Source organism: Vicugna pacos, chromosome 28, assembly GCF_048564905.1.
Source record: "Vicugna pacos chromosome 28, VicPac4, whole genome shotgun sequence".
Taxonomy (NCBI): Eukaryota; Metazoa; Chordata; class Mammalia; order Artiodactyla; family Camelidae; genus Vicugna; species Vicugna pacos.
Window position 1 is genome coordinate 5,933,590 of NC_133014.1, and position 15,101 is coordinate 5,948,690.

Consider the following 15,101-nt stretch of genomic DNA (forward strand, 5'->3'; position numbering starts at 1 on the left):
GTGTGTGGATGCATGCACATGCATGTGTGTCTGCACAGCTCTCTCCTCTCTGGTACTTTGCCCTGCAAACTCTAGCCATCTTGGCCTCTCAGTACTTCCAGTCCCATCTCTTCAATTCGGGAAAACCACTGGGTTCCCCTTCCTTGCACCATGACCTGGAAACTCTCTCAGACAATAAGCTGTGTGTTTTCACTCTGTCAGGAATCACTTCATTATCTGATGAGCAACATCTGAAAACCATTGTTTCACATATTTCATCTTTTAGTCATTTCAAGCTGGAGAATAAATCCAGTCTTTGCCACTCAGTCATGCTAGTCACCACTGGGTCCCTATTTTCTTACTTGTATTTTATTATCTGGTTTACTTTCAAAAATCAGTCTTTAAAGCCCACGTATTGTCTACACCAATCAATGAGCTTATTCTATTTTCCTCTTTTTCATTCCCTTCTCCATTATTTTAGTTGCCTAACTTCTATTTTGTCACAGTGTGTGACATTTGTACATTTGTCTTCCACTTTTGTTCCCATTTTTGTTTTAATTTTAATGTATATTTTATATTTCAAAATACTCACCATCAGTCTGTTTGCTGACGTTTTCCCCAGCCATCATTCAGATAATACTCATCTTCCAGTAGATCCTCAAGAAAGGTTGATGGACACAGATTTCCCTGCATTATTATATGCTGAAAACTATATATATATTTAGCCTTGATATTTGAAGGACAGTTTGGCTGGGTATAAAATTTTTGGATCATGTTCTCTTTCATTGGTTGTTTTTGTTTTTGTTTTTGAAATGATGTCTTTATTGCTTTCTCAGTGTATAGGCTTTGAAAATGTTGATGCCACATTAATTCTTTTGTTTTTGTAATTTATTTGACATTTTTGCCTGAGGATGCAAGTGTTCTTTGTCAGTCCAGGTCCTCCAAGAAGACAATTCTAGGATGAGATGAATGGTGCATGGATTTTATTATGCCTGTGAGGTAACAAGGAGGGAGCTGGTAAATGCTGGGAGCAACATTAGACCCCATGCAAGTTTCAACTCTGAGTAAAGGAGACAGGGAAGAAAGACCGGCTGGAGATTTTCTAGGCTTCCATATGGTGTAAGGTTCCCTCAGCCAAAGCCATCCATTAGAAGAGGTCCGTGTCTTCTGGGAATTGTCTTAGCATCCCTCACCAAAACACCCAGTCTTGGCTGTGAACAGGCCAACAGTGGTGGCCAATTATACCCCCACAGTCTGAGATCTCTGAGAGGCATTCTATGGCCACAGCAATTCCACAGTCATCTCTACCTAAAGGAGTGTACTGCTCAGAAATAAGAAATTCTGAGAATTTAGGTCTGTACACTGCAAAGTTCATACAATGTCTGAATGATTATTTATTTTGTCTAATACCTTCCTTTTGGGAGTCCTGATTCTTTTAATTGAAAAAAAAACCCCACATCCTTACTTAAAATATTAGACACTTCTAATCAAAGAGAGCTCTAAATTCTGTATTTCTCTTTTTTTCCCCCCTGTGCTGTACATTGCATCTTGGTAACTCATCTATTTTCTAATTGAGGTCTAGTTGCTGTACAATATTATAAAAGTTACAGGCATACAATATAGTGATTCACAATTTTTAAGTATTATACTCCACTTGTAGTTATTACAAAATATTGGCTATTTTCAATGTATTGTACAATATATCCTTGTAGGTTGTTTTACACCTGTTAGTTTGTACCTCTTAATCCCTACCCCTACCCCTTAAGACCCTCCCCGTTCCCTCTCCCCACTGGAAACCACTAGTTTGTTCTCTGTATCTGTAAGTCTGCTTCTTTTTTTGTTGTAATCAATGGTTTGTTGTATCTTGTAGATTCCACGTATAGGTGATTTCATACAGTGTTTGTCTTTCTCTGCTTGACTTATTTCACTTAACATAATGCCCTCCAAGTCCATCCATGTTGCTACAAATGGCAAAATTTCATTCTTTTTTATGGCTGAGTAATATTCTGTTGTATGCGTATACCACATCTTCTTTATCCAGTCATCTGTTGATGGACATTTAGGTTGTTTCCATGTCTTGGCTATTGTAAATGGTGCTGCTGTGAACATGGGGGTGCATGTGTCTTTTTGAATTATAGTTTTCTCTGGATATATACCCAGGAGTGGGATTGCTAGCTCATAGGGTAAGTCTAGTTTTAGTTTTTAATGAACCTCCATACTGACCTCCATAGTGGCTACACCATTTTACGTCCCCACCAACAGTGTAGGAGGGTTCCTTTTTCTCCACACCCTCTCCAGCACAAAAAAACGCCCTTGATATTTTGATAGGGACTACACTGAATCTATGGATTGCCTTGGTTAGTACAGTCATTTTAACAATACTGATTCTTCCAGTCCAAGAACACAATATTTCTTTCCATTTATTTGTGTCATCTTCAATTTCTTTCATCAGTATTTAATAGTTTTCTGAGTACAGGTCTTTTGCCTCCTTGGGTATTTTATTCTTTTTGATGTGATGGTAAATGGGATGTTTCCTTAATTCTTCTTTCTGAAAGTTTTGTTTTTAGTGTATAGAAATGCGACAGGTCTCTGTGTATTGATTCCGTATCCTGCAACTTGACTGAATTCATTAATGAGGGTCCAGTCTCTTTCATCAATGGTTGTTCTGCAGATAGTTGTGGTTCTGTTGTGCTTGTGAGAGAAGGTGAGTTCAGGGTCCTTCTGCTCCACCATCCTGGCCAGTCTTCACTTAAATTCTACATTTCTTGACTTCAGCCTCAGCAGTGTAAAATGTTGTTTCTAGAGGTACAATTACAGTAAATTGCCTCTGGTACGGATACTGGTGCCCAGCTTTGCAGCTTTAGAACTTGTTTTATTAACTCATTCATGAATTAACATGTTCCCCATCAACTGAACTCTCACAAGACTGGTTTATAAGCCATCATGCCAATTTATTAATATTAAAAGAAGATAAAATATGTGTAGTAAACTATGATTGTGGCTGTGTTATTAGAACTGTTAGATCTGAGGAAGCCAAATTCAGGAGCCACACTGCAAGGCAAGCCTGATAACAAAGGAAAGGAGGGCGGGGACTCTTCTGGATCCCTGCCATGCCGCAGGCAGACATGGGGAGCTTCTGCAGGGGAGAGGGAGCCGAGCTTCTGTCATCAGATAGGGCAACTGCTGACACAGCACTGACTCAGCCTTCGTCATAACACTGCTTCTCTCCTGAAAATGGTAGCCAGTTAATGAGAATTTTGATCTTGTCACACACTTCATTTATTTGTTCAATAAACATTTATTAGCTATGAGCGTGGTAATTGTCCTGGGTATTGGGTAGGGGATGAACCTGCTCTTCACTCGCAGTGAGAATGTAAAATACATAGAGAACTGGCCAGGTTATATCTCTTCTGCTTTCTTCACTTTGCCCTCCAGGGGCTCCTCACGGATGGTCATGCTAACTGGTTCTACCACACATACTTGCCCATCTACTCTGTGTCTCATTCCCCAGCAACAGCTTCAGTCTTGTCCCTTATTGTCAAAACCCAATTCCTGTCCCATTCCAGTCTCTTGGGACCTCACTTTCTATTCTCTTGAGAAATGTGATGGCCCGCTGAGAATGCTGTCCTGGCTGTCTGCATCAAAATGTCTCTGTATCCACGCTTGCCATTTCATCCTTATTCCCTGTGTCAAAGAAAGATATACACCTCCTTCCTTCTAACGTGGCCTCCTCTACCTAAATCCAACCCTTTTAGTGACTTTTTGCAGACAGGATCCATCAACCAGTCCCTCTAACCTCCATCCACAATCTCTCCTTATCGCTGGTTCCTTCTCCTCAACCTACAAACATTTGCATCTCCCTCACCCCAAGAAAGAAAGCACTTCCCTCAACCCTATGCCTTGAAATTATCAAACTTCCTTCTCCTCCAGTGACTTAAAGTGCCGTGTACTTAGAGCCCCCAGTATTACAGTCAGTATAATCCTGGGAGTCTTATTCCTTCGGAAAATTTACCTGCCATTTGCAATGTCTCTTCATTCTCCTGCCCTTCCCGACCGCTACTCTTCTCCCAAGGGTCTCGACCTTCTCATTCAAATAGTTTCCCTTGCTGAGCATCTCAGTCCTCATGACTCCCTCATCATCTTTGGGCTGTCACGTCTCAGATTAGGATCACTAGACCTCACCTCTCTCTCTAGCTGCTGACCTGCGTGGTCAGTGCACCTTTCTACTTGGCTGGCTTGCCAAGCACCTCAAACTCAATCCAAGCCAATTCATCAACTTCTCACCAAACCAGTTTCTCCGGCTGCCTTCTCTCCCTTGATTTGGCACCGTCACCCTTCTAAGCACTCTTTCTTTCCCTTGCAATTTACAACTGAGCAGTTTTTAAGACTTGTAAATGCTGCCTCAATCATAGCCCTTTATACACTATCATTCCTCTCAGATCCCACCGCCGCCACCGCCCTGGCTCAGTCCCTCATTATTCGTCTCTTCCTATTTAAATAGCATCCTAATTAGTCTCCCTCACTCCTGTCTCTTCCTCTGTAGATGCCTGCTCCTCAAAGACACGAGGTTAATTTTTTAAATCAAAGAATCATGTCATTTCCTGGTCCAAAAAATGTCAAGGGGTCCCTATTGTCCACCAAGTGAAAGATAAACTCCATGGTATGAAATCCAACTATTCCTCTCTACTATGGCCTCACATACTTTCTGACCTTACTTCACTCTAACTTCAATACCCTATTTTCCATTCAAATTGACTACTTAGTGGTCCTACCTCAGATGCATTATCTTTTCACCCTACCTCCCCATCAAAATCTTAGCCATTATTCACAACCCAATTAAAGGGCAGAGGACCCAAATAGGCATTTTTTTCCAAAAAGACATACAAATGATCAGCAAGTATAGGAAAAGGTTAATCGGCAGGGAAATGTAAATCAAAAACACGGTGAGACATCACCTCACACCTGTTAGAATGACTGTTTTCAAAAAGACAAGAGATAACAAGTGTTGGTGAAGGTGTGAAAAAAGAGAGCACCGAAAGACAAACACTGTATAGCATCAGTTAGATGTGAAATCTAAAAAAGTTGAACTCATACAAACAGAGTAGAATGGTGGTTGCCAGGGGCTCAGGGATGGCGGAAGTAGAGAGATGCTGGTTAAGAGTACAAGCTCTCAGTTATAAGATGAATACATTCTGGGCATCTAATGTCTAACACGGTGAAAATAGCTAACAATACTGTATGGTATACGTGAAATTTGCTTTTAAGACGGTAATTACGTTAGCTGATTGATGTGTGAAGCTGATTGTGGTAATCATTTTACAGGGAATATCACATCATTGTATGTCAATTTTGATTTGTCAATTATGCCTCCAAAATGCTAGAAAAATTATTTTTCTTCCTGAAAAAAAACTTCACATCATTCAAATTTTAGTTTATAGTCACTGCTTCCTTGAAGCATTGCCAGATTTTTCGACATGGAAGCTCTCTTCATATTGTCTGGATCTTCTTAGGGTACCTACTACAATTTAACTAGTAAGGAGACATTCTCTTTGCATCCAGCTCATACAGCGCCTCATGCAAAATATGGTCCACATCACTAAGCACACTGCTCAGTTCAGCTGAATTGTTTTCTTTTTATATCATGACAATTTTTTTTGATAAAAGAAACAGTAGATTGATTTACCCTCTGGCACAAACTCCTTGTCCCAGGGCAGACCATTAACAAACAGTTCACTGACTGGCACCAGACCACAGACCACACTTTGGTAGCACTGCCCTAGGACACAGTAACTTCCAGTACATAGTTTTAAGAATAAGTATTCTGGTCATTGGGCAGTCTTATTCTTCTCTATTAGAGGTTATTACCAATAATCTTATGGACTAGCTAATTTTCACTTAGTGTCACCTGCTAGTCCCTATCAGTAATTCTCTACCTGTCTGTGTTAGTTTCCTGTAATTTTTTTCATTGCTTCTTGATATAGACTTTTTCATCTTGGCAAGTTAACATGAAGATAAGTATATCAAACATACTACACAGAGAAAAAAACACTTCTAGAATAGCAGATTAAGGACCTCTGAAAACCTACATCTCCACAAAAGCAACAAAAACATCACCAGAGAATGGTCAAAATCAATTTTTTACATCCCTAGAAGTTAGCCAAATGCTTACAACAATCCAAGGAGCATTAATTCAAGAAAAATGGCTGAATCTCGGTGAGAACAGCAAGCTTTGTGGTACTTTAACATGCCCTACCTCCATCCATCTCTCCCCAGCCCCACAGTCGCCTTTAAAACCCACAGCCTTGCAGCTATGATAGCCATGAAAAACAGTAGTCTAGCAGCCAACCCAGCCTAGCATAATGCGCTCAAAGCTCCCAGTAGTACCCCATTCCCAGAGAACTGCATTATTTGACCTGCCTGGAAGTTCCCTGGAAACACTCACAATAGAGTTTATCTTTATTTGACCTCATTCAGAGCTTGTTCAGTGGGAACAGCCTTTTCCCAGGAGCGTTTATTGAAAATAACTGGCAGCAAGGTTTTAATTTCTCAGCTGCCTGGAGTGGTACTAACAGTTGAGGCAAATGAAAAGCCGACCAAAAAACCTGAAGAGCTGAGGAATGAAATGTCCACAGGGACTTTGAAAACCTCCAACAAATTCTTAGGACTCTAAAGACACATGCTTGTGCAGAATTTTGTGCATGCTCAGGAAAGAGGAGGCCCTAATCTCTCACCTTCACGTGCCCTTGAGGCTCTGCACAATCCAGAAGGGAACGCTAAGGCAGAATTACAAATGTTTCTGGAACATTGAAAACATGCCCCCACATGCACACAGAGCCCTTAAGCAAAGGCAAGGAAACCTAATGGTTCGAGGCACTTAAGAAAATCTCAGACCAGTCATTAATAGATCATGAAGCTAACGGAACAAAGAATGAAATGGACACAAATAGCAAATACAGACTTTACAGAATCAGTTCAGTAAAGTTGCTAAAGAAACACATATCAATAATAGCAGACTCTGGGGAGGGAGGACCTGATTTCCAGAGTTGTCACATTATATTATTTTTAAGTCCAGTTTTTGACCAAAAATATATGAGACAAAGAAACAGGAGAGTATGGCCCATATACAGGAGAAAAAAAGCAGTCACTAGAAACTGTCCCCAAGGAAACCCACACATTGGGCTTACTAGACAAGGTTTAAAATAAGCTATGATAAATATGTTTGAAGAGCTCAAGGAAACTGTCTAAAGAACTAAAGAAAAGTGTGAGAATGATGTCTCACCGAATAGACAATACCAATTCAGAGATATAAGTTATTTTTGAAGGGAAGAAAAGAAAAAAAGGAACCAAATAGAAATTCTGAAGTTGAAACTACAAGAACTGAAATGAAAAATTCAGTAGAGGGCCTCACCAACAGATATGAGCTGGTGGAATAAATAGTGACGACACTTGAAGGCAGTTTATCTTAGATCATCCAGTCTGAGAAACAGAGAAAAAGACTCAAGCAAAATGAAGAAGGCCTCAAACACCTGTGGGGCACCACAGGTTTCAGTATATGCATTATGGGAGTCCCAGAGGAGAAAGAATGCTTGAAGAAGTAATGGCTGAAAACTTCCCACATTTGAAGAAAAACATTTCTGTACACATCCAAGAAGCTCAATAAATTCCAACTAGGGTAAACTCAAAGAGATTAACGTCTAGATACATCACAATCAGACTGTTGAAAGACGGAATCTTGCAAGCAGCAAGAAAGCAATGACTCATCATATATGAACAATCCTCAGTAAGATTAACATCTGATTTCTCGTCAGAAACCATAGAGGCCAGAAGGCAGTGGGATGACATATTCAAAATGCTGAAATTAAAAGACTGTCAACCAAGGATTCTATATTCAGAAAAACTATACTTCAAAAAATGTAGGAGCAATTAAGACAGTCTGAGATAAACAAACAAACAAAAAATTAGGAGTATGCCTTTGCCAGCAAATCTGCCCTACAAGAAATTTAAAAAGGATCCTTTAGACTGAAATGAAAGAACACTGGACAGTAACTTGAATCCACCCAAAGAAATAATGAACACTAGTAAAGGTAATTACATGAGTAAATGTAGACAGTTTAATTATGGAGGTTTTTTTTGTAACTCTTTTGTTTTCCTATCTGATTTAAAACACAACTTCATAAAGCAGTGATTATTAAACTGGGTTGATCGCTTATAATGTATGAAGATATAATTTGTATGAGAATAATTACAAAAAGGGAGGAAGAGAGAACAAGGCCATATAGAAGCAAGGTTTATCTATATTTTTGAAATTTAGTTGATATTCATCACAACTAGATTATTATAAGTTAAGAAAGTTATTTATCATCCGTAGGGCAGCCAGTAAGAAAATAACTTTTAAAAATTAAAAAATAAGTCACAAATTAATTAAAGTGATAAACTAGAAAATATCTACTTAACACAAAAGAAGGCAGAACCAAAGAAAATGAAAAACAAAAAAGACATAAAATATATAAAGAAAAATAGCAACTTGGCAAATGTAAATCCTATTTCATCAGAAATTACAATACTATAAATGGAATAAATAGTCCAGTAAGAAGGCAGAGATTGACAGGATTAAAAAAACAGTCAGGATCCAACCATGTACTTCTACAAGAGATGTATTTCTGAATCAAAGACACAAATAAAGTGAAATTAAAAGAACGGCAAGAGGTAGCTCACAGAGAAGAAGATGTGACAATGAATGTATGTATGTTCATGTATAACTGAAAAATTGTGCTCTACGCTGGAATTTGACACAACATTGTAAAATGATTATAAATCAATAAAAAATGTTAAAAAAAAAAAAAGAATGGCAAAAGATACCATATGCAAACTGAAAAAAGTAACCAAAAGAAAGCTGGAGTGGCTATATTAATATCAGACATAGTATACTTTCATACAAAAATTATTGCAAGAAAAAGACATTTTATAATGATAAAAGGATCAATCCATCAGAAAGATATGAGTTATAAACATCTATGCACCTCAGACAGAGCCCCAGAATACGTGGAGCAAAATCTGACAGAGCTAATGAGAGCAACAAACAGTTCAAGCATAATAATTGCAGACCTCAGTACCCTACATTAAATAACACAAAGAAAACCTAAGCAGAAGATTAATGAGAAAATAGAAAACTTGAATAACACTATAAACCAGCTAGCCCTAAGGGACATCTGTAGAAGACTCTAACCAGTGATAGCAGAACACACATTCCTCAGAAGAGCACCTGTAACATCCCCTAAAATAGACCATATCTTAGCCCACAAAACAATTCTCAATGAATTTAAAATAATTGAAATCATATAAAGTATATTCTCTAACCACAATGGAATTAAATTAGAAATTGTAACAGAAGGAAATTTGGGAAATTAACAAAATATGTGGAAATTAGACAACTCACTCCTGAATAACGTATGGGTCAAAGAATTTAAAAAGGCAAAAATTAGGAAATACTTTGAAATGAATCAAAATGAAAAACAAAACACACCAAAGCTTATGGTATGAGCTAAAGCAGTGCCTACAGGGAAGTTTGTAGCAAATGCCTTTAGTTAAAAAGAAGAAAGATCTCAAATTAATAACCTAAACGTTCGCCTTACGATAGTAGAAAAAATGAGCAAGCTAAACCCGAAGCAAACAGAAAGAAGTATGTAATAGAGCTTAGAGCAGAAATAAATGAGACAGAGAAGAGAAAAGGCAATAGAGAAAATCAGTGCAACCAAAACTTGGCTCTTTGAAAAGACAAACCAAATTGACAAACCTTTAGTTAGACTGACAAAGAAAAAGAGCTCAAATTACTAGCTCGGGAATGGAAGAGGGGACATTATGCTGACCTTGCAGAAACAATTATACGAGACTGTTGTGAACACCTATATGCCAACATAGATAGCTAGACAAAACAGAAAAAATTCTTAGAAAGATAAATACAATGCAGTTATCCACAAAAGGGAGCTATATTTATTTGCCTGTCCATAAAAACATATTTCCAAAGACTAATTGAAAAAAAATTTTAAATGGAGAAAAAAATAAAGACTAACTGAAAATTAAAGAAGGAGAGAGACCATTTTGAGTATTGGCAGATGAGTCTGTCATATACCTTCTTTTATTTCTTTATTCTGTTCTTAGGTCCCCCTTTAAAGGTACAGCTGATTATCTAAATAGGCTCAATGAAGCACAGTTGAAGAACCTGGCCTCTTCTTTTAAACGTCCTCAGAAGAGCCCCTGGCTACATGAGTATAAGTGAATCAATGTATTACTAGTTTCCCAAAGAGCAGTGCAATCCTCAAGCTTGAGGAAATGGAAGACTTTCTCCCCTTGGTGAACTGTGACATTGTTTAACAGGCTTTGCTAACACAAGCTGTAATCTCTGGATGACCCAGTGCTAGGAATGCACTTAAGAACTAAAAAATTACAGCCTTGTATACACACCCCTGTTTATGGGCCTTTAGCAATCATTTACACATGTGTGTGTTTATGGGGTTTGTAGGATGTCATAGCCTGCTTATTTCACCAGGATAAAGAAGCTTTTATACAGTTGTTTTGGTAAATATCCAACTTCATAATTTTTCATCATCTGATAAGTTAATTGTTTCATATACTGGAGCTCAATTTTCAGATGACAGTAAGGCAGTTTCCATGGATCCATTTAGCAATATTTATTCGAGAATCATATTTTGAAAACAGGAGCTACTAGGTACATAAAAATCCTGAGAACTAAGGTCTTTGGTACTTGAGAAATAGCTTGATTGAGCAAATGTCAGGAAAGCTCCTTTAAGACCCTGTGGGAATACTACTCAGTGATAAAAAAAAAGAGTAAAATAATGCCATTTTCAGCAGTATGGATGGACCTGGAGATCATCATTCTAAGTGAAGTAAGCCAGAGGAGAAAGAAAAACACCATATGATATCACTCATATGTGGAATCTAAAACAAAAAAAGAAAAAAGAGGACACTGATCAACTCATCTACAAAACAGAAACAGACTCGCAGACATAGTAAACAATCTTATGGTTACCGGTGGGAAAGTGGGTGGGAAGGGATAAATTTTGGAGTTTGAGATTTGCAAATGTTTACCACTATATAAAAATAGATTTAAAAAACAGATTTCTTCTGTATAGCACAGGGAACTATATTCAGTATCTTGTAATAACCTTTAATGAAAAAGAATATGAAAGCGATTATAGGTATATATATATATATGCATGACTGGGACATTGTGCTATACATCAGAAATTGACACATTGAAACTGATTATACTTCAATTAAAAAAAAAAAACAGACCCTGTGGGTGACGTTAAGACAGTTGTATTTGAAATCCATTACCAAATACCAGGTTCTTGCTAGACAAACAGCAGTGTCAGGAGACCTACTTCTGTTCACCTGGTCCTACACTGACCAATAAAATAGCCACTAGCCACATTTGGCTACTGAGCACTTGAAATGTGGCCAGTCCTAATTAAGATGCGATGGAAGTATACAACACCCACTGTATTCCAAAATAAACGTAAACAATCTCAGTTATTTTAATATTGATTGTATGTTGAAATATTTGGAGTGTATTCAGCTGAGTAAAATGTATTATTAAAATTAATTTCACCTGTTTTCTTTTTACTTTGTTAATGTGGCTACAGACAAAAGTTTAAATTTGAACGTGTGGATCACATGACGTTTCTCTTGGACAGTGGTGACCTAGTGTATTACAGACAGCTTGACGCGTGGCATCACAGGCAGTGGGACACCAGGAATGCTTGCAGGAATCTTCTTCCTGAAAATTCATCCCGGAAAATTTTTGGAGAATGGAGTCATGTTTTATCCACCTTGTGGATAAATACTGGCAGTGTTCAGAAAACTGAAGAGGGAGTTAATAAGTTAAAAAATAAACACACAGCAAACAGACCAACCAGGCTACTGTGTAAAGGATGCCGAAGGCTGGATCTAATTATAGTTTGAGTCACCCCCCTCTCTCTGGAAAGGATGTTTGATAATGTTCCAACTTACAGCCTAATGACCAGCTTTGCCAAATGACCTCCCTCAATGCTCTGGTGCCATATTTATAGGCTCCTTCATTAATATTTATTTCAAATAGTGATTGAAAAGTAGAGAAAGGCCCCAAGGCACCTCTGACCTATATAAGGTCTGTTCCAGAGCAACTGTGGCCTAGATTCAGACTCAGACGAGGCAGGAGAGATTTCTTCTCAGGAGCCGCCATGGATTTTCTGTTTTGAATCGAGTCCAGCCGAAGTTCACCCTGAGGCAGGCCAGTCAGGCACCTGTGAGGCCAGTCAGGCAAAGCCTTTGACACCCGCCCCAGGGAGCCTACAGTTGTCCTGTGCCCTGTGCTCCTCATTGTGTTCCTACACACCCCAGACTGAAGCTGGAGGACTCTGTAGACCTGGCAAACCCAGGTTTTATTTAAGCTTATATTTAGTTCACTGTCAATAAAGTCATACAAGTGCATTCAAGAAAATGTCTAAAATAGGGGATGGAGTTCTTTGAATTCATGGTGAAATAAAGCTAAATTCAGAAAATGCTCAGAGTAGTACCAACAACAAAAACAACCACTGTTAGCAAGTCCGTGATTTCCATTCAAGTCCTTTTTTAGACAGCCTTGCGTTGCGTGTAGGTGAATATGTATTTTGAAATAATTCTTCTTCTCCCCCTCCTCCCCCTCCTCCCCCTCCTCCTCCCCCTCCTCCCCCTCCTTCCCCTCTTCCTCCTCCCCCTCCTTCCCCTTCTCCTCCTCCCCCTCCTCCTCCCCCACTCCCCGTCCTCCTCCTCCTCCTACTTCTCCTTCTTCTTCTTCTTTTCTGATATATTATTCATTCATTCATTCATTCATCATCGTACTTCTCTGGGTACACAAATCTGAAAGCCACAGCACCTGCCATCAGGAAGGTCCTTTGTCTAGGAAAAGGGGTTTTTAGCTTCGTTAGAAACTTTTTTTTTTCCAGTCTCAACAGAATCCCAATATCCATGTAGTCCACATATAAATCAGATAAAGTGATGTTTTAGTAGCAGATCTAATTTCATAACTTCAAATTGGTAATATTTATTGATTTATTTTTAATGGCCTTTTTAAATTTGAAGTATAGTTGATTTACAATGTGTCAGTTTCTGGTGTACAGCAAAGTGATTCATTTATATATATGTATATATATAAAAATATATATATATTTCTTTTCATATTCTTTTTCATTATAGGCCATTACAAGGTATTGAATATAGTTGCCTGTGTTATACTGTAGGACCTTGTTTATTTTATAAATAGTAGTTAGTATCTGCAAATCTCAAACTCCCAACTTATCCCTCCCCACACCCTTCCCTCTCTGGTAACCATAAATTTGTCTTCTGTGTCTGTGAGTCTGTCTATGCTTTGTAAATAAGTTCATTTGTGTCTTTTTTTTTTTTTTTAGATTCCACATGTAAGTGATATCATATGGTATTTTTCTTTCTCTTTCTGGCTTACTTCTCTTAGTATGACAATCTCCAGGTCCATCCATATTGCTGCAAGTGGCATTATTTTGTTTATTTCTTATTTTATTTTATTATTTTTTATGGCTGAGTAGTAGTCCAGTGTGTGTGTGTGTGTGTGTGTGTGTGTGTACCACAATTTCATTATCCAGTCATCTGTTGGTGGACATTTAGGTTGTTTCTATGTCTTGGCTATTGTATACAGTGCTGCCCTGAACACTGGGGTGCGTGTCTCTTTTTGAATTAGAGTTCCCTCCAGATGTATGCCCAGGAGTGGGATTACTGGATCACATGGTAAGTCTGCTTTCAGTTTCTTAAGGACTGTCCATACTGTTTTCCATAACAGCTGCCCCAAGTTACACAAGTTGGTAATATTTATTTTGAAATCCTAGTTTGTTTATTCTCCTCTCTACGCCCACGTCATCCCACACCCCTCCCCAACTCCAGCAGGTCCAGGGCTTGGTTTCCCTTTGCATCGGGAAGCTTTGCAGAGTGGACAACAGCAGCTGCTCTAAGGCTCTTCCCCCACTTGACGGGGTCCTAGGCAGTGTTACAGCAAAAGTGGGCCCCAGGTTGGGGGCTGCAAAAGGAAAAAAGAGAAACACTGGTCCTCTGAGGAGCAGTGGGCTTTTTAAAAATGTGAATTCATGGGTCCCACCAGATCTCTGGAGACAGAATCTCTGAGAGTGAGGCTCAGGAAACTCTTTCCTCAGGCTCTTCAGGTGATGAGCACACACACTGAGGTGAGAGAACCGCGCGGTTAGAGGCAGGGGCGGGGGGGGGGCGGGGGGCCAAGGGGAGCCAGGCTCCAGGGAGATGCTGAGGCCTCGGACTTCTGTTTCTTTTAAATTGGTATCAGATTTTAACAATTCACCAAGACTCATATAAAGGAGTTACCGCTTATGTTTTCTTCTAGGAGTTCTATAGTTTCAGGTCTCATATTCAAGTCTTCAAACCATTTTGAATTAATTTTTGTGTGTGGTGTAAGACAGTGGTCCAGTTTCACTCTATTGTACGTGTCTGTCCAGTTTTCCCAGCACCACTTATATTGAAGAGACTGTCCTTTCTCCATCGTATATTCTTTCCTTCTTTGTTGTAGATTAATTGACCATAAGTGTGTAGGTTTATTCCTGGACACTCTGTTCTGTTTCACTGATCTGTGTGCTTCCAACCCAGTGCCTTACCATTACTGCAGCTTTGTGATACAGGCTGAAGTCAGGGAGCGTGGTACCTCCAGCTTTGTTCTTCCTTCTCAAGGCTGTGTGAGGTCTTTCGTGGTTCCATGCAAATTTTAGAATTATTTGTTCTATTTCTATGAAAAATGCCATTGGTATTTTGATAGAGATTGCATTGAGCCTGTAGATTGCTTTGGATATTTTAGCAATATTAATTTTTCCAGGTCATGAACATGGAATATTTTTTCTATTTATTTGTGTCCTCTTCAATTTCTTTCCTTAATGTCTTATAGTTTTCAGTATACAAGTGTTTCATCTCCTTGGTTAAATTTATTCCTAGGTACATTATTCTTTTTGATGCAATTGTAAATGAAATTACTTTCTTAATTCCTCTTTCTGATAGTTTCTTATTAATGTATAAGATAAAAATGCACTGATTTTTGT